Source organism: Lissotriton helveticus, chromosome 3_1 (genome assembly GCF_964261635.1).
Source record: "Lissotriton helveticus chromosome 3_1, aLisHel1.1, whole genome shotgun sequence".
NCBI lineage: Eukaryota > Metazoa > Chordata > Amphibia > Caudata > Salamandridae > Lissotriton > Lissotriton helveticus.
Window position 1 is genome coordinate 976,032,101 of NC_136061.1, and position 27,435 is coordinate 976,059,535.

Consider the following 27,435-nt stretch of genomic DNA (forward strand, 5'->3'; position numbering starts at 1 on the left):
CAGATGCCATAATCTGTGGAAATGTCACACATAGGCATCCAGGGCCAGGCCATAAACTGTGGAAATGTCCCTCATAGGCATCCAGGCCATAAACTATGGAAATATTCCACATACGCATCCAGGTCATAAATCGTGGAAATGTCACATATAGGCACCCAGGCCATAAACTGTGGAAATGTCACATATGGCACCCAGGATGTAAACAGTGGAAATGTCACACATAAGGCCTCAGGCCAAAAAGCATGGAAATGTCACATATAAGTGCCCATGCCATAATCCATGGAAATGTCGCACATAAGCACCTAGGCCGGAAAACATAAGCACCCATGCCATAAACCGTGGAAACGTCACACAGGCATCCAGGCCATAAACCGTGGAAATGTCATATAGGCATCCAAGCCATAAACAGTGAAAAATGCATTGGAAATGTCACACTTAAGGCTTAAGGCCAAAAAGCATGGAAATGTCACAGATAAGCTCATGTGCCATAATCCATGGAAATGTCACATAGGCACGCAGGCCATAAACCGTGGAAATGTCACATATAGCCTGGGCTGAGATGAATCGTGACGAAACGAGAGTAGGAGGACAGAGATGTACAGGATTTGATTAAGTCTTTGACCACTCTCGCTATTGTTGTATAGAGGTGTTGTTTTATTTTTGAGAAGTATAAAGTGGTTTCGCGCCTGTGTGAGGGATACACCTGCAACTATAATTACTAAAGGAAGCATGCAAACACCTCTTAAAGAAGTAAGACGTGAGGACGTGAGGACGATAGGCTAAGAGGGCATATTTAAAAATTCTGAAGTATTCATTCACAATTTTAGGCTGGGGTTCACGTATGAAAAATCAGCAATTAAACAAGAGGGCCACCAAACACCAGCATGACACTGCCTAGTCTAGAATGAGAGCTATTTCCTACAACAATGGCAAAGAAATGGGACATTTTGTATTAGGACTCAGAGAGAAGAACATAATAGGAAGGATCAAACATAAAATCTCGAAAATTTCCTCCACTGCGGATTAGAATTGCAGGTGCTGAAGGCGAGGGTTTTGTTAACTCTTATGAACTGTAGAGATTTTATGCACGCACTCCCCGCAGAAGAGAAAAGGTTGGGAAAGAGAACTCTCTCTGTTCCTTCCAAACTCTTTGTGACCAAATAAAGTTAAAGACGCACCGGGGAGTCACCGAGGGAAGGGTTCACAGCCTTTACTTAGGATAGTTCTGTGGCCTGAAAGCAGTGCCTATGCTACAGTGTGCCACAGCCACCATCAGAAATTATTTATTTATAAATGTGCACACAGTGTTACCAGCTCCTATAATGAGGGCTGTAAAGCAATGCTACAGTGTTCTAAAAATAGAGCCCAAGGGGTGTTTTATCTCAGTTAATAAGCCATCTCAGGTGAATGCCTGGAGGATGGGGAAAATAAGCAAACACGGTCATAAACAAAGCCACAATTCATAATATATATATAACATGCTTAAAGAAATAGCGCTGCTCTATTTGTTAGAGACTGACTCGACTGCATATACCACACAAACTCCCTGAGCAGCTGAGATTCGAGGTTTGATGACGTAGAAATCAGGATAGAAATATCCGGAATCCAAAAGAGAAGAAAACAGCATTTCATTTCATATTTGTGCAAGTAAAAGTAAGTGAAACCAGTATTTATAGTCACATTAGGCCGTGGGTTAAGCCATGGGCAAGGCCCTGCCCTTCCAGTCTCCTCTCCTGGGGGGCGGAGCATTGCACACAGTGCCCTCCTCGCACCCGTGGCATGAATGCTCGGACCTCTGACTCCATGACTGTCTCCATGTGCATTGGTTTATTTCATTACTTACTGGTTACTGCTGGTGGCACTGCCCACCTCGATGTTGTGGGGACTCGTGCAATGCGTGTGTGCCCGGGCACGGTCCCTGGAATGAAAAAAGTTACGCATGCTGCCGCAGGCCCCTATTCCCATAGAACCAAATAGAGCCCAATCAGTGGCCCGCCCACCGGCAAAACTGCACTGAAGGCAAATTGAATTGCATTCATAGACAATGGATTTCTTATCGAGCTTGCTCTCTCAGCAGCACAGCAGAACTCTTCTTCACCGAGGGACTCTGGAGACTGCAATAGAGTGTGAACACCACTGCAGTAAGTCAGTCTCAATTACATTCGACACTTGACGTACAGACTGCAGTGCAGTTGGGTGGTTGTGAGTTTGCAGTGGCAGTGTAGACCCGGCCCTGATAAATAAGTGCCGGTGCTAAGCACTAGAAAGCACCTGCACAAATTAAGCACTGATTAATTTCCATCTACAGGAAGCTTTGAGAAAGAACTTGAAACGCTTATATCATTGAATGCTCTACTGGTCCGTTGCCATGGGTTTTGCCCATAATGGTAGTGCCAAAAAAGGACAGAGGAGGTGCAGTGCACATTTATGTTGATATGTGCCAAGCTAATATTCAAGGCAATCGAGAGCGATCGACATCCAGGGCCCGAAATTGCGATCATGATTACACAGCTGAATGTGCCAAGGTATTTTCCTGTCTTTATCTGAACACGAGGTATCATTAACTCGAACTAGAAGAAAACTGAAGGTAAATTACTACCTATTCAAGGCAGGTTGGTTTGTTCAGATATAAAAGACTAATGGGGATATTTATGAATTTTGTGGTGCAAAGCAGTACAGGAAGCCTCGTTCCTGCGCTGCCCTGCGTTACTAGGAAAAGGCAGGAATGCGCCATATTTTTTCAATACAACGCACTCCTGTCCTTTCTCCTTGTGCTGGTTCTGTATTGGCAGTCTAGTGCCAATGCAGGTACCCTTGCACCATGGTGTAAGTATGCCTCCGTTGCATACAGGGTTGTTTCTGTGTAGGAAGGGGCACTTTCTTGCCCAAAAATCATCCAGAGAGTCTTTTCTCCTTTCTGTGTGTGCTGCAGAATGCAGCACAAGTAGAATGAGAAAAGAATGAGAAGAAGATGTTTCTCCTCATTACGCCTCACCTGGGCAGGCGTAAGATTTTGGTACATTCCCAGGTTTACAAGTCCTTGTAAAGCTGGAAATGCATCAAAGCACCTGAGAGTTGCACTAGAACACCCCCTGCAATGCCCATAGAGTTCCTACCTTACACAGAGTAAGGCAACACAGCGATTTATGCCGCATTGCCCTACACCAGATTTTTGAACTTTTCAAAGCCACGCAAAGTGTCTTAGAAGCTTGTGTAAGGCATAAATCACTTTGCATGGTGCAAAGGTGATGCAAGCCTTTCATAAATATGCCCCTACGTTTTGGGGTGTTACCAGCTGCAGAGCTTTTCAAGGATGTCATTTGCCACAAAATACAGCCTGTCACACATGCTTTTAATTACAGTGGTATTTAGGGCCTCTCAAAAGGACCATGATAAAGGGGATGTCAGCAGATCCAGCTAAAGTGCAAGCCTTATCATCCACCTGTCCCACACAGGATGGGACCATGCTGTCATCTTTCTTCAGCATGGCCAGGTACGTTTTTCAGGAAACATTTGTGACTTTGCCACAATCAGTGCTCCAATAAAAGATTTGACAAAACGTAACGCTTTGTAAAAGTGCTCACATGAAAGTGATCAGAGCTTTAAGAAAATCAAATGCGAAATTGAGGACGTGACTGAAATGGTCCATTTTGGTCCAAAAGGATATACAGAGATTGTGGTAGATGCAAGCCTAATGGGGCTGGGTGCGCTCCTTTTCCAGCACAATGGACACAACAATGCTCAGAGGCACATTGTGGCTTATGCGAGCAGGAGTCTGTCGCAGACCAAACAAGCTTACTCCTAAACTGAGATGGAAACCCTAGGTGTAGTGTGGGCTGGTGAACACTTCCTGTGTTTCTATACAGAAAGCACTTGACCCATGTCACTGATCAGCATCCGTTGCGCACCATTTTCAGAAATCCAAAAGTCAAGATACCTTCTCGTATCAAGAGATGGCGGTTGCAACTGCAAGAGTATGATTACATCATCGTGAATAGGCGAGAGAGAGAGCAAAATCCTGCTGATTATTTTTCCAGAGTACTATTGTAGTATGACAGTACAACATCTACAGTGACTGAGGCATATATTAACTTCTTAGTCACGTCAAGCAAGCCTGCAGCTATATCTTGGAACAAATTCTTGCTGCTATGAACACCGATCGAGATATGGTTGCCCTCAGGACATTATTGCACAGAAATCCTGGAGGAAACACACTCAACTTCTTATGGATAACCTTGAATATCAAAATTTTCAACAATGTGAGAGAGGAACTTTCTGTTACTCAAGAAGACATTATATTACAAGGTTCCAGAATTGTCATTCCCGTGACTTTGAGACAACTCATTGAACAAGCACACGAGGGTCATTGTGGCATTGTCGCTACCAAGAGAGCTCTCCGATACAGAGTGTGATTTTTTCGCCTTAATGAAAGAGTCCAAAGTGAATTAAAGACATGTTATTTGTACAATTGCTTATCCCCAAAAACACTAGTTATGTCTGATCCACTAGTTATGTCTGATCCCCTGAAGCAAGTGGGAGAGGATTGTAGTGGATTTTTTTGGACCCCTCAACAATGGACATCATCTCATGGTAATTATTGATGAACACTCACGATTTCCCCTTGTGGAAGACCTATCATAAACCACACATGTCATTGTGACATTAAATGGCATTTTTGCAAACGGGGTGTTCGCTCCATTCTTAAGTCTGACAATGGCCCACCTTTCTTTAGCTAGGAATTTAAGGACTTTCTCACTAATATGAATGTTAAAGATCAGAAAAGTACACCTCTCTGGCCACAGACAAATGGCATTGTCGAAGGATTCGTGGGCAACCTAATGAGAGTAGTTTTACATGCTGTGCTAGAAGGAAGTGACCTCAAGTCAGCTTTATGCTCAGCTGTTCGTGCTTACAGGTCACCTCCCCATTCAACAATGGGTGAAAACTCTGCCACCTTAATGTTTGGGAGAGCCATGTGAACACAATTGCCACAATGGACCACTAATAGGTTGACAGATGCTGACAAGATTTGTGCAATGGATTCTTTTCACAAGTCCAGAATGAAGACCTATGATGACAAATGCTGTTGTGCTGGAGACACGGTTTTTAAGGAAGGAGACCGGGTCCTGGTCAAACAGAATCACAGGTCTGATGCTCTTTTTGATGCTGACTCACTGAGGGTTGTAACAAGCAAAGGACATATGGTGACCGCTCAGCATCCTGGAAAGTGCATCATGAGAGACTCTTCACATTTCAAGTACCTGCCTCAATGTTTGTCAGTTCCAGATGTTAAAAGGGAGACGTGTCCACCTGAGAGCTCAGAGAGCCCGATTCATACACCTGCCTCTGTATGTCCTGAGGTAGGCCTCTCTCCTATGCCTCATCAATCTCACACAACGAGATCTGGAAGAGTGGACCAACCACAATGACTCATTGAGGAACTATAATGCATATATGGAACACTTGTACTTTTTATTTAACAAAGGGGGAGATGTAGTATCTTGTGAATATGAACAGTAGCCCCTTCTGGTCCCTGATGGCTTCTGTAGGAGAATAACGTAATCAGTTGGGTATGTCTGGATGTGGTTCATAAAGTTTAAGACGCAGTGCGAGCAGTTAACGGTTGTATTCTGAATAAAGACGTGCTCTACAGAGCTCCGTGTTTGGCGTGGTCATTTGCATGCCTGGGCTGGGGAGGATGCTACAACCATCATGTTTCCACATTTTGTTTTGCTTACTCTTCTCTCCCTCATGCCGCATACAGCAGCCAGCTCTTTTAATTCTCTTCATTCTCTTCGCTCTCTTTCTTCATTCATTGTTTCTTTTTCTCACTAATCAACTTGATTGCTCTCTCTGTTCTCCCCCCTTTTTTAGATCAGAGATGACCAGACAATGCAGCTGTCCAATCTACCAAACTCCACTGAAATCTACCACACTCCACTGAAATCTAACCCACTCTACTTCTTTCCAATCAACCCCACCCACTCCAATCTACTCTACTATATTCTACCCCTACCCAATCTATACCACCCAATCTACTGCACTCCAGTCTACCCATATCCACTCTACTCCACTCTGCTCCACTCTAATATACCCCACTCTACTCGAATCTACCCCACTTCACTTCACCCCACTCCACCCACCCCACTAAAATCTACCAACTCCATTACAGTCTACCCCACTCCAAACTACCCCAGTCCAATCATCTCCCTTCAATCCATCCCACTACATTCTACCCCACTCAAATCTACCTCACGCCAGTTTACTCCACTCCATTCCAATCTACCCTACATTACTCCAAATAATCTACCCCAATTCACTCTACACTAATCTACCCCTTTACACTCCACTCCACTCTTCCCACTCCATTCCACTCTTCCCCAATCAATCTTACTCCACTTCAATCTCGATTCCCCTCTAATCTATCTAACCTCACGCCACCCCACTCCAATCTACCCCACTCCACTCTTCCTCAATCTAGGCACTCCAATTTACCCTATCTACCCCACTCTACTCCAATATACCCCATTGCCTTTGACTCTATACAGCTCACATGCCACTCACATCTACCCCACGCCAGCCCGATCCAACCCACTCCACCCCACTTCAATCTACCCACTCCAATCTACCCAACTTCAATCTACCCCAATCTACTCCAATCCAGTCTACCCCACTCCACTCCAGTCTACCTCATTCCACTCCAATCTACCCCACTCCTGTCTATCTCCCTCCAATTTACCCCACTTCACTCTAATCTACCCCACTTCACTTCAATCTACCATACCATATTCCACACAATCTATCCCACTCCAATCTACCACATTCCACCGCAATCTACCCCACTTCACTTCAATCTACTCCTCTCCAATCCAATCTACCCTATTCACATTTACCCCACTCCACTCTAATCTACCCTAGTCCACTGCACTCCACTCTTCCCCAATCTACCACAAGCCACTCCAATCTACCTCAATATATGCGACTCCCAACTACCCCACTCAACTTCAAATCTAACCCATTTAAATCTACCCAACTCCACTATTTTCTGCCTCATTCCACTTCAATCTGTCTCACTCCACTTCAATCTGCACCAATCCCCTACTCAAATCTAGTCCACTCCAGTCTACCCACTCCACTCCAATCTACCCCACCCCATCCCAATCTACCCCACACCTGTCCAACCTATGCCACTCCCCCAATCTACTCCACCCCACTCCAATCGACCCCAATCCAGTCCACTCTAAAATACCCCAATCTACACCCACTACATTCCATTCTACCCTACTATAATCCACCCAATCTACCGCACTCCAAACTACCTCATGCCCCTCAAATCTACCCGCTTCCACTTCAGTCTACCCCACTCCACTTCAATCTACCCCAATCCACTCCAGCACACTCTTCTCCAATATACCCCACTTCACTCCACTCTACCCAAGTCTACCCAGATTTACCCTACTCCTATCTACCCCAATCTACTCCACTCCAATCTACCCCACACCGCCCCGATCTACCTCACTCCACCTCAATATCCCCCAATTCAATCTACCCCACTCCATCCCACACCGCTAATCTACCCAACTCCAATCTACCCCAATCCACTCTACACCATTCTACCCCACTCTAACCCCACTCCACTCTACACCAATTGACCCGTCGCCACTCTACCACAATATACCCCATTCCACTGTAGCCCGATCTACCCCACTCCAATCTACCCAACCCCACTCCACGCCACTAACTTTTAGCGATACTGAACAGCAGCCACACTGGTGTACAAGATGGCGAAAATACATTGCCAAAACCAACAGCTCTCTCATAGGTGAGACCTTTCGCCTTTGCCAATGCTTGTTCCCTTCTTGTATTATTATTAAATATGCCTGGGTGGGGGTGGTGGTGGGAGGCAAGAAGTGTATGTGCTCATTGTGCCCCATGGGCACTTTGGTATTATAGAGGATGCGCAGACACTTACGCAGCTCCTTCTGTAATACAAATTGATGCAGGTGCACATATAGCGCCGGGCAACCTGGAGCGTTGGCCCAATCAAATAAGGAAGCACTGTGCCTCTGCACACATATTGTATTGCAGATGCAGGAAGAAAGTCAAATGAGCTGTTAGGAGGAGCACTAACTGGAGCACTAACTCTGTGCCATATTGAGGTGCATAGGAATGGGGGATAGGGAGTTCCATGGACCCTCCACAGGCAACCCCCTTCTTTGGTGTCACTTCTGCAGTGCGCCTAAGGCAGGCATACGTTTGCGGTAGTGCTGAGGGCTGTAAATTTACAGTAATAGGGGCATAGATGATGTCAGTTCACACTATGCAACACAAGCCCTGGTCTCTGAGACATTTTCCTCTCCCTCCTGTCTATGCATACAATCGCCCCCCAACTTTCAAGACTTCTATTACTTTCTCTTGTTTTCATCTTCCTCCTCCTCTGTCTGTCATCACACTTGCTTCTTGATTGCCTCTGTTATCACCCTCCTCTCCCTCTTATCATCTTACAAATGCTCCCATTCTGCTTTCGTCTGCGTTTACCCAATTCTCGCATTTTTCCACCTTCCTCTCTTTCAACATCCTCCTCTATCTCATCATCCACTCTTTCTTAAGTAACATGGATGTTATTGTATCAATCATATAGTGCTTCATATTTCATTGTTGGTGAGAAAACGCATTTTCAGACAGATAGAAAACCACACAGTAAGGAAGTGTGTTATTGGCAGAGTTTTCATTTTTCTTGTTTATTTATTTATTTTAAAGCTTTTATATAGCGCTGGCTAGACCCGGAGGTATCAGAGCGCTTTACATGAGTATCAGACCAAAGTTGCAGGTTACATCGTTATAAAGGTTACACAGTTGTTAGAGCATGGCAACATAGTTACATGTAAGGTTGAGATAGACAATAAGGACATATACATAAGGGAAAAAGCAGGCAAGGGGAGAGATTCAGGGGAGGGGGTAGGAGCAGGGGAAGTAGATCGAGAATGAAGGAGGGAAAGAGGAGGGGAGGGTGAGAGACACAGCATGGAAAGAGGAGGGGGAGGGTGACGGGGACACAAACCGGTAGACAAGTGAAAGCTGCGTCCAAAGTCCAGTAAGCTGTGATCCCAGGGGAAGTGGTATAATTTCCCCATCTCTGTTGCGAGAGGTTGATTTGTTGTGATCCTTTATGGGAAGCATATTGGTGTTGTGTGTGAGTGATGCCAAAGAGGTGCTCTCATCTTGTCCACCATAAGCACCTACTAGCATGCCAGCACTATGTTGGACCGGCTGCATGGTTCATTAATCACGTACATCTCAGACAATTCTACATGTAGATACCTTTCTTGTCTTTTCTTTTTTCTCTCCTCTTTCTTCTTCCTGCGGGCGTTTATCTCAGGCATTTCTCGTTGTGTACTGATGATGATCCCATTACTACGTTAGAGATTGAAACACCGTCAACTTCAGTACATTGACACTAATTTGTTCATACATTTACGGTAAATACGTGAAATGGTGTTATTTATATATGTGTGGCTTAACTGTTGATTGTTTCACGGCCATACGTTATGCCTGAGTTCTGAAAACCCCTTTCTCCTTGAATACTGTCCCACTTTTTGTATGGCTTCTTTATTTTTGATGTAAATACAATTACAATTTCCCATTGGGACTTCTATAGCAGAGATATCATTGTATCGCTGTGTTCATTACTGTCTCTGACTTATGTTGTAGGGGGCCACTGTTCCTGCGTAATTACTTATCTTGTCCTGGGGCACTGTGCCTAGCAATGTGATGGAGGAGGAAGTGTGAAAGATAGGACCGCATATATTCTTTGTAATTAGATGGCAGTTATAATTTACAATGTAGGCCCTGTGCTATGTTTCATGGTTTGCATTGAGCTAAAGTTAGGGAATGGGATAGGAATCTACCTGGATGATTTGTTATTCAGTCAATCAAACCAAATCTATAAAGCGCAGCTAATCACCAGCAAAGGTATCCAGGCGCTGAGGTCCAAGTTGCTCGGGTGCTCTGTGTTACGAGCTGCTTTGTATTATTAGTTAAGTTGGGGAACTAAAACATATAGGCAGCTACACGGCACTAGCACAGCTGTATTGGCGACAGGGTGCTGTGTGTGTGTAACTAAAAGAAGAGGTAATCAGAGAAACCCCAATAATCTATATGGCAAAATGTGCAAAGCAAAGATGAGATCACGAGTTAACGGATGCCAAATGTGCAACAGTCTGAATTGCTAACATGCACCTTTTTAAAAGTGTGGGTAATTTAATTGTTCGCGCAGCAGCACAGAAACCACCAAACAGGAGCACATTGAGGTCACAATTGTGCTTACCTCCGATTATTGGCCATCACAAATGTGGAACGTGTGTGTGTTGTTCACAAACAATTGAAGGTGCACTTTTCGGTTTCAAAAACATCAAGTGGAAACATGATTTGTTCACCAACTGCAAAAGTAAGACCGTAGTATATGGCATTGTATGCCGTGTCCAAAATTGTATATTGGTAAAATCAATCAGGAAGCCCGCCAACGCATGACACAGCACATGTCTAGGATTAGAAAACAAGTAGCAAATGTGCCCTTGGTGAACCATTGGATGTTGAAGAATCACAATGTGAATGATTTCAAATGGACTATTCTATCGAAAATAGAGAGCAATCCACGAGGAGGAGATGCGGAGAGGACATTGTTGCAAAGAGAAGCAATGCTTATAGTTAAGTACAATACAGCCGCCGATGTATTAAATGAACTCTCTGAAATGTATAATCTGTAAAATATACCAACAAGTTTCCCATGAGACTCATGTGAGCACTAACTACATCATTTAGATGGTCCGAAAAAGACATATTTCTGGCTGTCTTAGTATGAACATCTGACCGTTATGCGTGAAAAAATGGACTCTGTTGTACACATCTCCATTCCAGCGAAATCGAATGACAGACCTTAATTAAGAGTACAGAACACTATGAGGCATATCTGATTACCGCACTTGTGCAATTCACCGGTTTTGCAATGTGAAACGCTTTTCGTTTGAAGTTTCTTTTAGCATCTCGCCCTTTCAACCAAAGGGTTTCCATTATAATGCAACTGCCATCAATGCTGTCAACCCCCCCATTTTTTAAAGCAACAAAGAGTTGGAGAGTTGGACAACTGTGCACACAACATCCATAATGTGCCGCTTCCGTGGAGTTTGAATCCCTTTAAGGTAGCCCGCCAACCATCAATCATCATGCCGCTTCACAGTAGCAACCCCCTCCACTGGTCAACTGAATCACAATCAAAGTTTAATTTCTTTTCATTTTTTGTACTTTGAGAAAATCACGAAACATGTTCAACACTGCGAGTCAATAAAGTTGTTTCAAATTTCAAGTCACGTGACATGGTGATTCCGGTAACGTCTTATTAACGCGCCAGGGGCCGCATTGCAGGTACTAGTTTCAAGACAGACAGGCGATTTTATGTCAAAGGCCCGGAGGCCAACATTATGCCATATCCTTTATTACTGCCCAAACACAGCAGCAAAACAACATCATAGAATTAGAATGTCACTAAACATTCTAGAACTTAGAACATGTATAAAGCACCATGACAAGCAGCCATCTTCCTCTTTTGTTGCTGCTCAAACACGAGATAAGTACTCTTTTGAAATTTGTCTAATAACAATTGACATTCATATTATTAAAAGAAAAATGTTAATTCAGGGATAATTTATAACTGTTATTTAGAGGTGTTGATGGTTTTACTGGTAAATTGGATTTAAGAGGATAATGGTTTTTTGGAAGGTATTTTATTGACATTTAAATAAGAATCGGTAAAGAGAAGTAGCGTTTAAGTAGCGTTTAGCGTTAGCATTGTATATTGTCAGTGGGAGATTTGTGAGTTTGTTTCAGTGGGGCTAGAAGGAAGAGTTTACCATTTGGTTGCTTTTCAGTTGCGCGTAGAACGGAGGACACAGTTGAAGCGGCGCGTGCTTCGTGTCTCGAGCAGATTCGAGTGCGGGTGGCGGCGCGTGAATACTTTGGAAGATTAATGAGGTTTGATGTCTAGGATGGGCCGCCATACACGCGTAACGAGCGGCGGCCATCTTAGCACATTGGGAAGCGTGTAGTTTATAATGAACAAACGTGGGTGGTCATGTTTTGGGGTATTTTTTTCGTCTGACTGAACAATGTCAGTTTCAGTCAGATGAAGTTCAGGAGTTCGTCGAGGAGCATCGGAATAGAGAGTGAGGAAGATAAGGTGTTGTGAGGCATTGTTTGTTTGACGAATTATTAGGAAATTGGAATTAGAGAGTGAATTAAGGGAAATTTATATTTTCTGAAGGAAGTTTTGAATGTAAAGGTATTTAAAGATGGAAAATGTTGAAGGAGGAATAGAGGAAAGGATGAAAGTTTATATGGAAAAGATGTTTGGAGAATTAAGTGCTTCAATAGAAAAGAGAATAGAAAGCACTATGGGGAAAAGAGTTAAAGAAGGAGAAAACAGACAGAAGTCTGGAGAGGAGGAGGGTTTTTTCAGCACAGAGGAGGTGGAAGTAGTGGCTGGTACTTCTAAGGAGCTATCTAAAAAGAAGGAGAAGAAGAAAAATGTTATTAAAGGAAAACAATTAAGGGAAAAGGAACATAAAGTTCAAAGAGAGATGGCTATAAAGCCAGAGAGAGCGCTATTAAGGCGCAAAAAAAGGGGCACAGTACTGTGGCGTGTGATACAAGTTCTACAAGCGGTGATGTGGAACTTACCTGCAGTTCGAGCTTAGAGGATTCTGACGTTGAGGAGGTTCAGGTTAAGAGGAGAAGGATTGATGAAGAAATGGAGGATTTTGTGGATGCACGGGGAGAACAAATGTTTGATCCATTGCTTATTCAGCTCCCTCTGTTGCCACAGTGGTCCCCAGTGGAACACGTTGCGAAATATATCAGATATTGGATCAGAAGGGAAATTTCAAAAGAAGTAAGGACTAGGTTAAGATCAGAGTGTCCGAGACCTACTCTTAATAGTAAGGTGGCATTTACACCTGAACTTGACCAAAAGATGTTAACCTTTATTAATAATAAAGGTGGTAAGGATCCAAGAAGAGGACTGGACAAAGGGTTAAGGGAGTGTCAAGACAGGTTGTTAGACATCTTGGGACCCTTGACAAAATTTTTTGATTTATGTGAGGAGGCTCACAGTAATAATACGGGGATTGATGTTGGAGAGATGCGCCAGTGGGTGCAAAGGGCGATTTGTTTGCTTAGCAATACTAATGCAGCTTTATGTCTGGAGAGACGAAAAAGCATATTGTTTAAAATCGATCCCAAACTTGCGGGTTTAGCAAGTAAAGAGTTGGGAGAACAGAGCGATGGTCTTCTGTTGGGTGATGATTTCGTCAAGGACATGGCGTAGTACGTGGGTACATTTAATTCGTTACAAAAGACCCAAAAAGATAGAAGACAAGTTTTTGGGTCGGCCGGGAGAACGAGGGGTCGGTTCCCCTGCCGAGGATTTGGAGTTACCAGGAGTGGGTATGGAAGAGGTAACAGACCCTATGGATCAGGATACGGATCAGGATATGGATCTAATAATGGAGGAGGTTATGGGTTTACAAGAACCGATCAAGGAGGTTTCTTTCCTCAAAGACAGAGAGGGAGAGGAAGAGGTTCAAGATCGGATAGGAGACCAAGAGGAGTCTCAGGTAAGTTATTTACGAGACCCTTTATCTATGGGAATAAAGTTGGGCGGCAGACTAGCCCGATTTGTTTCCAGGTGGCAAGAAATAACACAAGATCCATGTGTGTTAGAGACTGTTGTGGGATACAGGATAGATTTTATAGGAATTCCAGTTCAGGAGAGAATTCCAAAGTTGTTGAGGTTTTCAAAAGAAATGGAAGAGTTGGTGACAAAAGAAGTACTGAAATTGGAGGAGAAAGGTGCAATAGAGTTGGCAGAGGAAGTTCCAGGTTGTTTTCTGAGAAATGTATTTCTTGTGGAAAAAAAGGACAAAAAGATGAGACCGGTGATACATTTAAAAGAGTTGAACGATTGGGTCGTTTACAATCATTTCAAAATGGAAGGAATACACATGTTGAGAGATTTGTTGAGAAAGGGAGATTGGCTGACAAGGCTGGATCTAAAGGATGCTTATTTGACAATTCCAATGTGTCAGAGTCAGAGGGATTTTCTGCAATTCAGATGGTTGGAAAAGCGTTGGAGGTTCAAAAGTCTACCATTCGTCAGCTCCGTGGTGTTTCACAAAAGTGATGAGACCAATTGTGGCATGGTTGAGATCCAGGGGGATTCGTCTGATAGTTTATCTGGACGATGTTTTAATAATGGCGGAAGAGAGGATTCTGGCCAAGGAGCAGACAGAGTTTGCAGTAAAAGTGATAGAGGATTTAGGTTTTATTGTGAACAGGAAGAAATCTTGTGTGGTTCCGAAACAGGAGATGAAGTTTTTAGGTTTCCATATACAGACATTGGAATGTGTGTTGAAGTTGCCTATGGAGAAGGTAAGAAAGATCAGGAAAGAAGTGAAGAGAGCGAGGTCGGCAGAATGGATTACTTTGAGACAGTTAGCGTGGCTGTTGGGTCTGCTGTCCTCTTCGATTCAAGCAATTTTTCCTGCTCCTCTTCATTATCGGGCGTTACAAAGGTTAAAAGCACATTACTTGAGGAAGGATGTGAGATATTCATAGAAGGTACTGATGAACCAGGAGTGTCAAGAGGAGTTGCAATGGTGGTTGATGAGCTTAGAAGCCTGGAACGGGCGAGCAATATTTGGGATGATGCCAGAGATGGAAATAGAATCGGATGCGAGTCAGTACGAATGGGGAGAGAGATGTGGAGAGATTGTGACGGGGGGACAATGGTCAAAAGAGGAAGGTCTAATGCACATAAATTGTTTAGAGTTACTAGCGGGCTCGTTTGCGATGAAGAGTTTTGTAAAAGACAAGATGCAATGTTGTGTGCTACTCAAGATGGACAATTTGTCTGCAGTACGTTATATGAACAAGATGGGTGGTCCAAAGTCAAAGGGGTTGGCGGAATTGGCGAAGGAGTTTTGGAAGTTTTGTTTGGAAAGGGAAATAATGGTTCAAGCACAGTATATTCCAGGATTGAACAACGTAGAAGCGGATTGGTGTTCACGATATCTGAGGGATGCAAGCAGTTGGAGATTACAGAGGGAAGTGTTTTTGAGTCTGGAGAAGATGTGGGGTCCTTTGAGTGTGGATCTGTTTGCAGACAGGTTGAACACTCAGGTGAGGGAGTTTTACAGTTGGAGACTGGATCCGGAAGCGAAGGGGGTGGATGCTTTTGTTCAGAGTTGGAAGGAAGGAAGAAGTTATGCGTTTCCCCCTTTTTCAATGATTCAAAGGGTACTGAACAAGGTCAGAAGAGAGGGGGTAGAGGTAGTCCTGATAACACCTCATTGGAGAACACAAGTTTGGTTTCCGGATGTGATGAATTTGTTGATGAAGGATCCTGTAATTCTTCCAAATTGCAGAGAAATATTGTTGTATGTTCAGGGAAACGTTCATGATCTAGTGGTCTCGGGGCAGTTAAGGTTGATGGCATGGCTGATTTCAGGAGAATTTGGCAAATGCAGGGATTATCAAAGGAAGCTGAGGAGCTTGTGTCAAAATCATGGTCTAAGGAACATCTAGGGTATATGGATCTGCCTGGAGAAGATGGAATGGTTGGTGTATTGAGAGGGGTTTGGATCCCATTTCGGCACCTGTGGTAGAGGTTGCAAATTATTTGTCAGGTTTGTTTTGTAGTGGTTTGGCTTATAATTCTGTTAATTTGAATAGGTCAGCTATTTCGGCGGGACATCTTTTGGTGGATGGAATTCCAGTTGGTCAACATGTTTTGGTGAGGAGGTTGGTTAAGAGTGTGAGAGTGGTTCTTCCTCCAAAGGCGAAATATGATTCACTTTGGGATGTTTCTTTGGTGTTGAGGGAACTAGAGAGTTGGGGAGCAAATTCAGGTTTGGATTTGAAGTTGTTAACATGGAAGATGGCTATGCTCTTGTGTCTGGTTTCTTTTAGAAGGGTGTCAGATATTAGAGCATTAGAAGTAAATTCTAGATTTTATCAACCGGAAGGGGTGTGTTTTGAATTAAGTAGGAGAACGAAGACTATGTCTAGAACAATTTTGTATCCATATTGAGAGAGTGAAAGTGATTTGTGTGTGGTTAGATGTTTGAAGGAATATGAGAAGAGAACTTCTGGATTGAGGAAAGGAGATTGTAAGCAGTTGTTGATCTCTTATGTTAATCCAGATAAAGCAGTGTCTACACCTACTTTGGCAAGATGGATAAGAAATGTTATGTTCAAGGCAGGAGTGGATATCAGTGTTTTTGGTTCACATTCAGTAAGGGGAGCTATGGCTAGTAAAGCGTTTATGAAGGGTTTCAGTTTGAGTGGTATTTTAAAGGCTGCTGATTGGTCAAATGATTCGACATCTAGGACGTTTTACTTTAAGCCTGTGGAAAATGTTTTGGGGAAGGTTTTGGAAGAACTTTGAACATGCATAATGTTGGCCTCCAGGCCTTTGACATAAAATGCAGATTTTCCACAGTTTTAATGTAAAGAAAATCATGATTTTATTAAAAAAGGCACGGAGGCTAATATTATCCCTCCGCTATGCCCGCCCTGCTATTAATTTGTTTGTTTATTTTGAAGGTTAAAGTTGGAGAAGAAGTTGAAGAAAGAAGTTCGGGTTCAAGAGAAGGAGCTGAAAGTCAAGTTTGAGGAAGAAAGAAGACGTTGGAAAATTTAGGACATATTATTTTTTTCGCAGTCACAAAAGAGGAAGATGGCTGCTTGTCATGGTGCTTTATACATGTTCTAAGTTCTAGAATGTTTAGTGATATTCTAATTCTATGATGTTGTGTTGCTGCTGTGTTTGGGCAGTAATAAAGGATATGGCATAATATTAGCCTCCGTGCCTTTTTTAATAAAATCATGATTTTCTTTACATTAAAACTATGGACAATCTGCATTGTACGCTGTTGAAATAAAAGTGTCAGGTACGAATGGACTGATTTATGGTAATGGGAATTTAACAATTTGCTGAGTGACGTTAATTGACATTCTCCACTTCTCTGCAGTTGTAGACTGAAAAAAAGCATGGCCGTCTGACGGAGTTGAAGAGTACGGAGTGGCTCTTGAGCCATCACGGAAATTTTCGGAGGTATGTTTACCGGACCTTGAAAATACTGTGTAGAGATAAAACTGTCAAACTAACCATGATTTGACTCCCGTTAAATCCCGCGCATTCTTTTTCTCTCTCTCTCTCTCTTTTTAGAAGGTCGGCCGCTTGAGCTTGACTTTGCCGTCTTTACCCAAAACATCGCTAGAGGTCCACTGGCTATTTTTAAGTAAGTTGAAATTAGGTTCTCTCTTTGCTGTCTTGCGGATGTTGAGGTTTATAAACTAAAAGCCTTTTGTCTCTTTATTTCCTTGGTTTAGACAGTGACATTTGTATCAACATTAGTAATTGCGAGATTATCAAGTGGCACAGCTGGTGCCAGGACAAAGATTATACAAGGTAAATTGCTTAAACCTGGAAAAAGCTGAGGCATGTTGGAGTGCTTGTAGACTGATTTGACTGGATGGTAACACATGCACATGCACCTTCTTCTTTTGTTTTTCTAGCTCACTTTCCAGGTCCTGAGGATAACCCTGCTAAAATATAATTGGGGTTTGAAACGCGTTGACCGCTTGTTTGTGACCAAACAAGTTTTCTTGATAAATTTTGAGTATCAGGTTTACAGTGTATTATGACAACTAATGAACTTGAGTTTCTTATGACCTGAATGCAGAACTGTTTGGCAAACTTTTTCCCTGGGTCTGTGTTGCATCGTAGATTATTTTTGTGGTGTATCTTTTCAACCTTTCCCTTGGGTTTCTCCTGTCTCTTTTCTTCTTTTACTTATTTCTCTAGTGTTCGTTGGAATTTGAGGTTGTAAATGTTTTTAAATATGAAATGTAATGAAGTGTCTTCTTTGTAATTGTGATATTTGTGTTGTTTGGTTGTATTGTTTTTTGTGGTCCTAAAAACATTTGGAATGTTCATGAAAATAACAACATTAACCGGTCTCCGTTGAAATAACGTTCTAAAAGACCAAAAAAAACATTTATTGGTTTTCCAATCACTATGAGTGTCATGTGTGATTGTTAAGAGTGAAGTTGTGAACAATTATCAGTATTTGCAGTTGTATTGTTGTGTCCTTTTCAAAAGTAGGCATACGCCCCACAGCGGTACAAATTCACCTCGTGAGCAAGGAAAGACATTAAAGAGCAATCATGGTTGGCAACCTGAGCTGAAACTACACAATGTTAATAAAAAGGGCCAGATTCTGCATACGCTTGCCAGACCAAAGGAGGTCACAATTTAGAGAAATGATTCATGCTCCAAGCCCCACTCTAGTTTCCGAAGGGGATGAGCCCTAGTCAAGGCTGGCCTGGCTGTAGCGGGTAGTGGGCACCGGGCATTTCCCTGGTGGGCTGCCAGGGTGGGGGACGGTTTTGGGTCCCTGGGGCCATTTTTATTACCAGGGGCCTGCAACATTGGCCACCCGTGTAACAAAATCGTCTGAAACCGGCCCTAGCAAACAGCTCGGCCGCACCCTCAACTGACCCCGGAGGCCGACTGCGCAGTTTGCCAGGCCCGGAATCGGTTTCCCGTCCGGGACTGGCCTTAGTAAACAAATGGTTTAGACCCTAGCCAGACCGGCACCCCACACCTATGAGGAGATCAGAGACCAAGCTCTTGGTTAGTTGATGCTCTGACAGAACAAGAACAAGAACAAACTGGTCAGAACCATGTTATCCTTCTGCCCGTACCCCTCCATATAACCCCCAGTACTCTTCCTTAGATCCCAGAGACCTTTACTCTTCTAGCCTACTAGAGGAACCATCCTCCTTCCCTTCTAGAGTTTCCTGTCAGACAACTTTCACTTTCATTATTAGTAGACAAGGACATTTCAAAGATTATGTGTTGAAAAAAGGTACCTGCTTCAGTTGTTTCAGCTAGCACAGCAACATTTTGTTCAGTTTTAGCAATTGCTTCTCAGACGTGTAAGCCTTTTATTAAACTGTTTTTATATATGTCCCCACAAGTTAAACTCCATCCAAATGTCCTTCTCATGGTTCCTTCCGAATCACTCCTTCGCCCCACTTTAACTGTGCTGTCACCTCTATAGTAAGAGGCATTTGGACCAGACAGTGCTATTTTTTGTTTTAGCCAATTTCTGTTTCAGCCTCTCTGAATGAGAAACAGGCAATAAAGTGTGTTGATTTAGTCTGCTGGATCCTGAAGATCACGGCTGGACTGGAAGTAGGAGCTTCTGCTCATCTTGTTCATCTAATAACTCGGAACATTTTAGAGGAATATCAAACTGCCACCTACTACTTCAAGGCTGGCTGAAATGATTTGGGCCAGCTTTCCTGATTTCTGGGGATTTGGCCCCATCCTGCTGACCCATACCACTGCAGATATCACAGCTACAACCTATTTTTATCAGCCATGGAAGTTGAAGTATGTGGTGCAGTCTGCTTGACATTGCAGCTCATGTCTGCCATGGGAGAGCGAAGCATCTGCCTGCCTTGTTCACCCGAGTACTCTTGTCTTAGGGCTGCTCAGAACTCTTAAGAGAAAAATCAAACTGCTTCCTACTACTTCATGCTCTGCTCAATGTCTTGCGCTAGCCTTCTAGATACCCGGGCACTTGGTTTCCTCCCTTTTGACCCATAGCATTGTAGAGTAATCACCTGCATTTATCAGCCGTAGAAATTCAAATAAGTCAAACCCCACTAACAAGTAACTTTGCACATCCTTAACTACGACTAGAAATGCCTTGGTTGCTGGGTGGTAGTCGGTGCACTTTGCTTGGCACTGCAGCTCAAATCAGTCATTTAGCAGTGGAGCATTTTGATCAATTGTAGTATTCTATTGTACTGTACAGTATTGTATTGTATTGCATTGTGTTGTATATTATTGTGTTATATTGTATCGAGCAGCGTCCTGAAGGTGATAGTGAGCTGGTTATTATGCAGATCATCACTCTAGAACAAAGGGTAAATATGTTTACAACCGAGGTCCATTGCGGGAGTACCTGGCGGCCACCCCGTTTGGCAGACAGACACACACACTGTCATGACTACTGCCAGGGCTACAAGGAAGGGGGACATTCTATTACTTAAAATGTGCACAGTGCAGCACACATGCAAAGTTGGAAAAAGGATGGAGAAATTAAAGAATTTCTCCTTCCGTGCGCCTACTTGAAAAGGGCACAGTTTTCTCACACTAAACCTAATCTACTTTATTTAGTAAATTGGGATTAGCATGATAAACCTTGGGTGGTTGCATGGGAATGCCCATGCTCAACCATTGGTACGCTCGCATGGCGCAAAGTACCACGAAGCAGCACTAGCCGCTGCTTTGCATTACTTTTCCGTTATGTCCAGAGCTAAATAAATGTTGTGCTGGAAAGTAAATAGGGAAATAAAGATTTTGCGCCAATTTGCGTTACCTTTGTGATGCAAACACGGCACAAAATCTTAGTAAATCTCCTCCAACGTCTTTTCTGTTGTTGAGCAGATTACCTGAAGGAAATGTCTCTTGGCTTGAAGGGTGGAGCTCTTCCATGCATCATTGTAGGCAGAAGCCTGTGTGACTGGTGTGCAGCTCTTATACAGCCAGTCTGTCAGAGCTGTAAAAAGATGCACACAATGCTTGAGAGTGTGTGTGTGTGTCTTTAATTATACCCCGATGTAGCACGCTCAGGCAGTGGCGTAGCTAGACCTTTGGCCATCCGTAGTGGTCCCTGCATTTGCCTCCGTGTGGCAGCCGCTTGTAAAAGTGGGGTAGCGAGAGGTGGGGGTTGTATGCTGGCAATTCCTCCATTTGCCACCCCTTGAGGGCCGCAAGTAAGAAGGGAGGGGTAGGCCACTGCTCCCAAAACTCGTGCTGCCAGAGGAGGACCGTCCCCCACCCCTTACTATGCCACTGCACTCAGGGTGTGTTTGAGAGGCAGTAGCGAGTGCAGGCAAGCAGGCATTGCTTAATACAGAAGTTTTTTTCCAGGGTTCTGGGTGAAAAGGCCAAACATTTCAAGGTCTGTAACTAAAGTACAATGGAAGCTGGGAATTAAGGATTACCAAGCTGCTAGCCACGATCACTGAAGGTGCCCAGTTTCCACGCTCTAGATCTACTCTAGAACCTCGAGTCGATGGTACCTTTTCTCAGCATGAAAGCGTGAGGGTAAAGAATTCATTAGTGGATAAATTATTTTAATTCCAATCCGCTACGACTCTAAAGAATCACAGACTATTAATTGAAGTTAGTTGATTTATTACAAAGGCAAAAACAACTGAAAGTACAGGCACCTCAAGATGAGAGTGTAGAAATACACTGGGACTAATACAAAGCCAAATTAAGGCGGTGCAACATGCACAATATCATTATTCCAAGAATCAGGATACAAAAGATTCGGGAACAGGCGTCCAAGTTCCCCTTCATCGAAGGTCGTGGGAATAAAGCATTAATCTGTTCCTACACTAGCACTACCATGCTATCCATAAATAAGCATTCTGCGGGGCAGGATCAGTTAAGGTGTAAGTGTGTGGAATCTTCCTTGGACGTCTCCCCACCTCAATTGAGTCGAGCAGCATAAAGCTGTAAAGCTTGTTCCAAGATGCTCTCTCTCGTGAGGCTAGGAAGATGTCCTGTGACTCTTTCCCTAGTTACGATACATCAATGGCTAAGGTTCCAGGATCCTTCGCAAGTCACGCCATCTGGTTAGGCCACATCCTCATGGGTACTTTTCTTAGGGGCAGTGATGGTCCCGAGCTTGGTGAGATGACCTTGATTCCCAGGCTCTCTCCGGTGAGAAAGTACAACAGTTCTCAATTATCAGTGTCAATGCTCAATGTATCCCCTTCTCTCCTGCCTAACCCCTAAAACAAAGACACTATTCTAACTAACAAGGATGATTCTTCCACTTGAAACAAAAACGTGAGAAAGAACAGAATCTAGGGTGCCCATGAAATTCAACTATTAATTCTAATGCAAGAGCTTCCAGGGAAAATGCATTTCAGGCCTTCAGAATTCAGCTAACAGAACGATGGAACATAGACGTTACGAGATTGCATATAAAATAATTCTCAATATTATTGCGTGCATCTAAGTTAACACATTACATAAGCACATTGAATACATGAATAATTGTCACTGGTATACACAAATTCTGCACGTTAATAATTTTAGCTAGATACATCTGGTTGCTAGCTGGATTTCTTAACGTTTACATTGAATTACAATTCACATTCTAATGTCTCATGTTAATACAACGAAACAATACATGTGGATGCAGACTACTCTTGATCAAGATGCACCCCTACAAATGAAAATTGAATTTTGACCAACATCATCAGCACACTAGTGACTTCTTGGCTTTCATCTTCTTTAGGATCGAGTTCCTGCAGGATAACGGGTAACCTGAGTTGGTCAGACTGTACAATCCCGGTGCACAGCAGGCAATAACTTAGGGACAATATTGATCCTAACCGGATGTGGGATGCTTGTTTTGAAATGCTGCAGAATTCTGCAGCAGTGCCCATGTAATATTCACGTTGGCTACGAGCAACTGACCCAGGTCCCCCTCCCCCGCCCCACGCTTTTGAAACACGTCCATCTTATGGAAAGCTCCAACAGAATAAAATATAACGAATATACCTAACCAGAATTCGGCGGCTGCGAAATACATTTTTGATATTTACGATTTTTGTTCCTGCAGCGCTTAGCTAGGATCTTAAAGATTACTTCTTTTGTTTGAAAAGCGCTCAGTGACAGCTTTTCTTTCTGAAAGACATAGGCGTTTCATGATTTAGTGAATCCATTTGTATCGTTCACATTTTCCCCCTCCAATTAATTTCTGTGTACCAGGGGACTTATTTACAAGCCCCTTGCGCCACTTTTGCGTCACTATTCCCATGTTAAAAGTGACGCAAAAGTGATGCCAGGGGCTTTTAAATCTGCCCCCAAGTGTTTACCGAGCTGACGGATGCGGATACAGCAAGCTCCCAAAAACCACGCACTCCTGTCCTAGCAGACCTGGCCGGTCACGTGCCACCGCAGGCGGGCTATAACAGCTCATATTTCAATGGTGAGATAGATACGCACCATTGCAATATGAGCTGGTCTTTGGCCCGGGCCACTGAAAGTACTTAAAACCGAAGGCCTCTAGGTTACAAGTAACTATGTACGAACACATTTGTAGCTCCTCCAAGATATTAACCTCTACCGCGCTAGCGGGTTTTCCCGCTGTGCGCTGAAATTTGAAAATCGCGCTGTTTGTGACAAAGCCAGCTCGTCATCCGCGTAGCTCAGGTAACGCCCATGACGAGCTTGCTTTGTCATCAGCGCTGAAGGGGTTAAGAACAGCCCAGTCTAGTGAAACAGTGAGCAGTTAAAGACACAGCATGAAAGAAATCTGGGGGGATAGTCACAGAGAGAGAGAGGGAGAGGGAGAGAGGAAGGGAGGGAGAAGGAGAGGGAGAGGTAGAAGGAGAGGGCGAGGGCGAGGGCGACGGAGGGGAAGGGGAAGGGAGAGGGAGAGGGAGAGAGGGAGAGGGGGAGAGAGAGAGAGAGAGAGAGAGAGAGAGAACGAAAGGCACACACCTAGAAAGACTGGGAAGCAGAGAAAAGTTTAAAGAGGTCAAGTTGGAAAGATGGCGAAAGACATGGAAACGGGCAGGCGAGAGAGACATGGAAAGGTACAGAAAGACTAAACAGTGGAGAACGAGAGCGAGGGAAAGATGTAGATAAAAAATGGGAGACAGTGAGAAAGACAGACAGAAAAAGAACAACACAAAGTGAAACAGAAAGAAAGACAGAGAGAAGGGCAGTGAAACACGGGAAGCTAGACACAGAGAGGCAGAGTGACAAAGGAAATGATTTAGAGAAGGACAGAAGTAGTCAAGGAGAGACAAAAACATCAGGTGATAGAGCGATACAGAAGGATAGGGAGAGAAAAGAAAGGGAGTGATAAAGTAGAGGAAAGCTTCCCCAGCCAAGAGAACGGACAAAAGTACAGTGTTGTCAAGAGACTGCAAGTCCCTGATGGTTATGAATGTGGGGGAAGAGAAACCTGCAGTGGTTGCAGGCAGAGTTGCAGTGCCCATGAAAGTGCTGCCCCAGCACTGAGGAAGAGTAGGCCTCAGGATACCCCGTCTGTATTCGGCCCATCACAAGGGAGCAGCAAGACGTCCTTACAGAAGTGCCTGCAAGCACAGCTGCCATGTGCCTAAACAGCAGCCAGACCCACAGGACTTTACAGACTGCATTCTTAGCATCCACCACCAAAAGACTGGTAGAAGAGAGTGCATCACTCCCCCTGTGGACTGCCTAAGCGATACGGAACAGGAGAGACTGAACCCCTGCTGAAAGAGTGCCAAGAAGCCCACAGATGCCCCAGCGCACAGAAGCATCAAGTAGCTAGGAAGGCAGCAAGCCCCATATGAAGCACTAGAAGAATGTGCCCAGAGTGTGCAGCCTCCATGTGGCTGTTGGACACCACAGCAAGCGAGAGGAGTGCTTGCATGCCCCCAGTAGTGAAGGCATCCCCACAAACCAGGATAACGGGCATGCCAAAGGCCAGAAGAGGGCGCCCAGGAAGGGCCAAGAGCGCACATTTAGAGAGGCATGTTAAAGTCTGCACCCGGAAACTTGTCAGCACGGGCAAACGCCCAGGAGAGAGAGGCCACTCCAAAGAGAAGAAGCAATGCTGAAGGCAGCAGAGAGCCTCCAAATCTCCACTACACCAGAGAAGCCCGGCAGCGGGCCGAAGACAGCTGAGTGTCCTCCCTCACACTGCCTCAATACGGAGTCGCCAGAGGCCTACAACAGGCAAGAGGAGAGTGGCACACTCCACGTGGCAAGCTGCCACAGCAACATGTGCTCCAACGACAGGCGACACGTGGCCGGATGCCACATTGCACCGCAAGCAAGGAATACGTCACTCGAAGTGACCAACCCTGCCAAGCATGCCTGAACACAAGCAGGACCAAGCGACACAATGGCACAGACTCAAGGCTAAAGCACGACGCCCTCGATTGAAAGGCAGAGGAGCATCAGGAAACCCCTGATGAGGGGATGGGGCCTGCAAGAGGTCCTCAAGGAGAATAAGCACGTCCTACCAACAGGACAGACCTGCGACAAGTCAGCAGCAAAGTAAAGACTGTTCCAAGAAGTGGACACGACCAGCGAGATGTCCATGTGGCGCAAACATGGGACATGTGGCAGGATGCCACATCCACGTGAGGAACGTGGTCAGAAGGAGGAGAAGAGTGTGGCTGGATGCCACTTAGGGAAGGAGAAGAGCGTGGCATGACGCCCCTCTGTGAAGAAAGGAAGGAGAGTGGCACGACGCCACAGGGCAAACAACCACCACAGGTGAGCAAGAAGGAAAGTAGAGAGACAAGACAGAGGACTCGTGCCAGCACTGGAGAAGGTGTTCATTAGCACAAGCCAGTCACTGGGGTGCAGAGACGTCACTGGAGATAGCTTTGCATGAAGACCAACCATAAGCCACTAGCAAGTGCGATCTGTGTCCAGGGCCCACGCTTCACAGTTCGACCATCCTCTCCCCTGTCTCCGGCTGCTTGGCATCGATAGCACCACGCCTAGCAAGTGCACCTGCTGGAAGACAACTGCAAGTGGCCCCAAAGCCCCTCCAGTCCTCGTCAATCCATGAGGTCACCGAAAGCAAGAGATCGCCATCTGTTTGACCAACTGAAGGAAAGTTACCATTTTCATCATACAAAGTGCATCATCACCAAGAACATCAAAGGAGCATCATACCACCAGAGTGGATCCAACCACTCGAGACAGCCGGAGTTCAAGGAGGCATTCCTGGCGCTGTGGGAAGCTTGCCACTCAGGAACATTCTGTCTGTCCCCGTAAACCGGAAGCCTTCCAAAGAAGAGCATTCCCGACAATTGGACCATCCACCCTTGGGGTTCCACGAGGCTGGGCCGTGGCCCTGTTGGGAGCTCTGCAGCGACCCCTTGGCACGGCCTACGAAAGGCCACACAGCCCACATGGTCAAGTGGCAATCCAGGGGCAAGGGCCTAAATGGAATTCCTGTGAAAAGGGGAATCCGGATCGGAGAGATGCGTCAGCAGCAGCTCCACGACTGGCACCAGGAAGCACAGAGGCTACAGATGAAGACTGGTCACCCGAAGACCATCTGAGGAAGGCAGAGAACTTGAGCCCTGATGGCAAGAACATCCAGCTTGAGACACCACCCTTTGCGGCTACATGTGCAACTTGGCTGTGGTCCTGTTGGCAGTTACTCAGCGATGCCTTCGAGCGGTCTACACAAAGCTCGCACAGGCCACATGGTCCCATGGCAGCCCGGCAGGAAGGACCTCCAGGAAACTCCTGTGAGTGGGGAGTACAGGCAGGAAAGGAGAGTCTGATGCTGCTCGGCTACCGGGAACTGGAAAGATCATCAAGTAAGTCGCCTTCAAGAAAGGGCCTCATCCACCAAGGTCATCCTCAATTGCTGTAGGTTTGTTGTCCACCAGAACCTGAGCGCCTGCAAGATCTCCAAAGTGGACTCCAACACTGCTCCAGATTCACTGCTATAAGAACTATTTAAATAGACTTCCACACCACGAGACCAGGCCGTTCTGAATTACATCGCCAATCTGGACTAAAGCATCTTGACCGTGCAGTCCAAAGCTGCAGCACTGCCTGGCAGATGGCCTGAAGAGACTCATTTGGTGCTGTGTATTGCTTATTTTTTTCCTTATAGGTTGGACTTTTGTTTGTTTCTTTTCATTAAAGTTTGGAAGGGATGTAGTGTCCTGCTGGACACGTTCTAGTGTTTCGCTCCATATTACATCCACACTAACACCCACCCTTCACAGGCGTCACCAGTCAGGTGACCCTGCTAATAAAAAGGGATGGGCGCACGTGCCCTAAGCCAGTTCTGAGTATGTTACAAAAGAGTCTGTGCTACTCATTTACCAAGCATGTGGGCCCTGGGCCCACGATTCAACATCTGTCACTGTTCACTCAATCTATCTGCATTGTTATTCTCTAACACTCGTTTACCTACACGTCTACCTACCCATCAATCTACCTATCCTGCCTGCTTATCTGTCTCTCTACCTTTGCCTCCATTTGCCCCTATATTTAACTACCTCTTTCTGCATCTTTCTCTCTTCTGTGTATCTGCCTCCAGTTATCTCAGTACCTCCTGTCTCTGTCAATCTGCCTCTATCTACTTCTATCTGCCTCTTTTGGTGTTGATGCAATATTGATATATATTCGATGTGTTTGCAAATCCTTTTACAGTAGCGAAGGGAAGAAGCGTCACCACGAGCCCACATGAATATCTTAGTTTCATTTTATTATAGTCCACCAGCAGCAATGGCGGCATCTCCGCT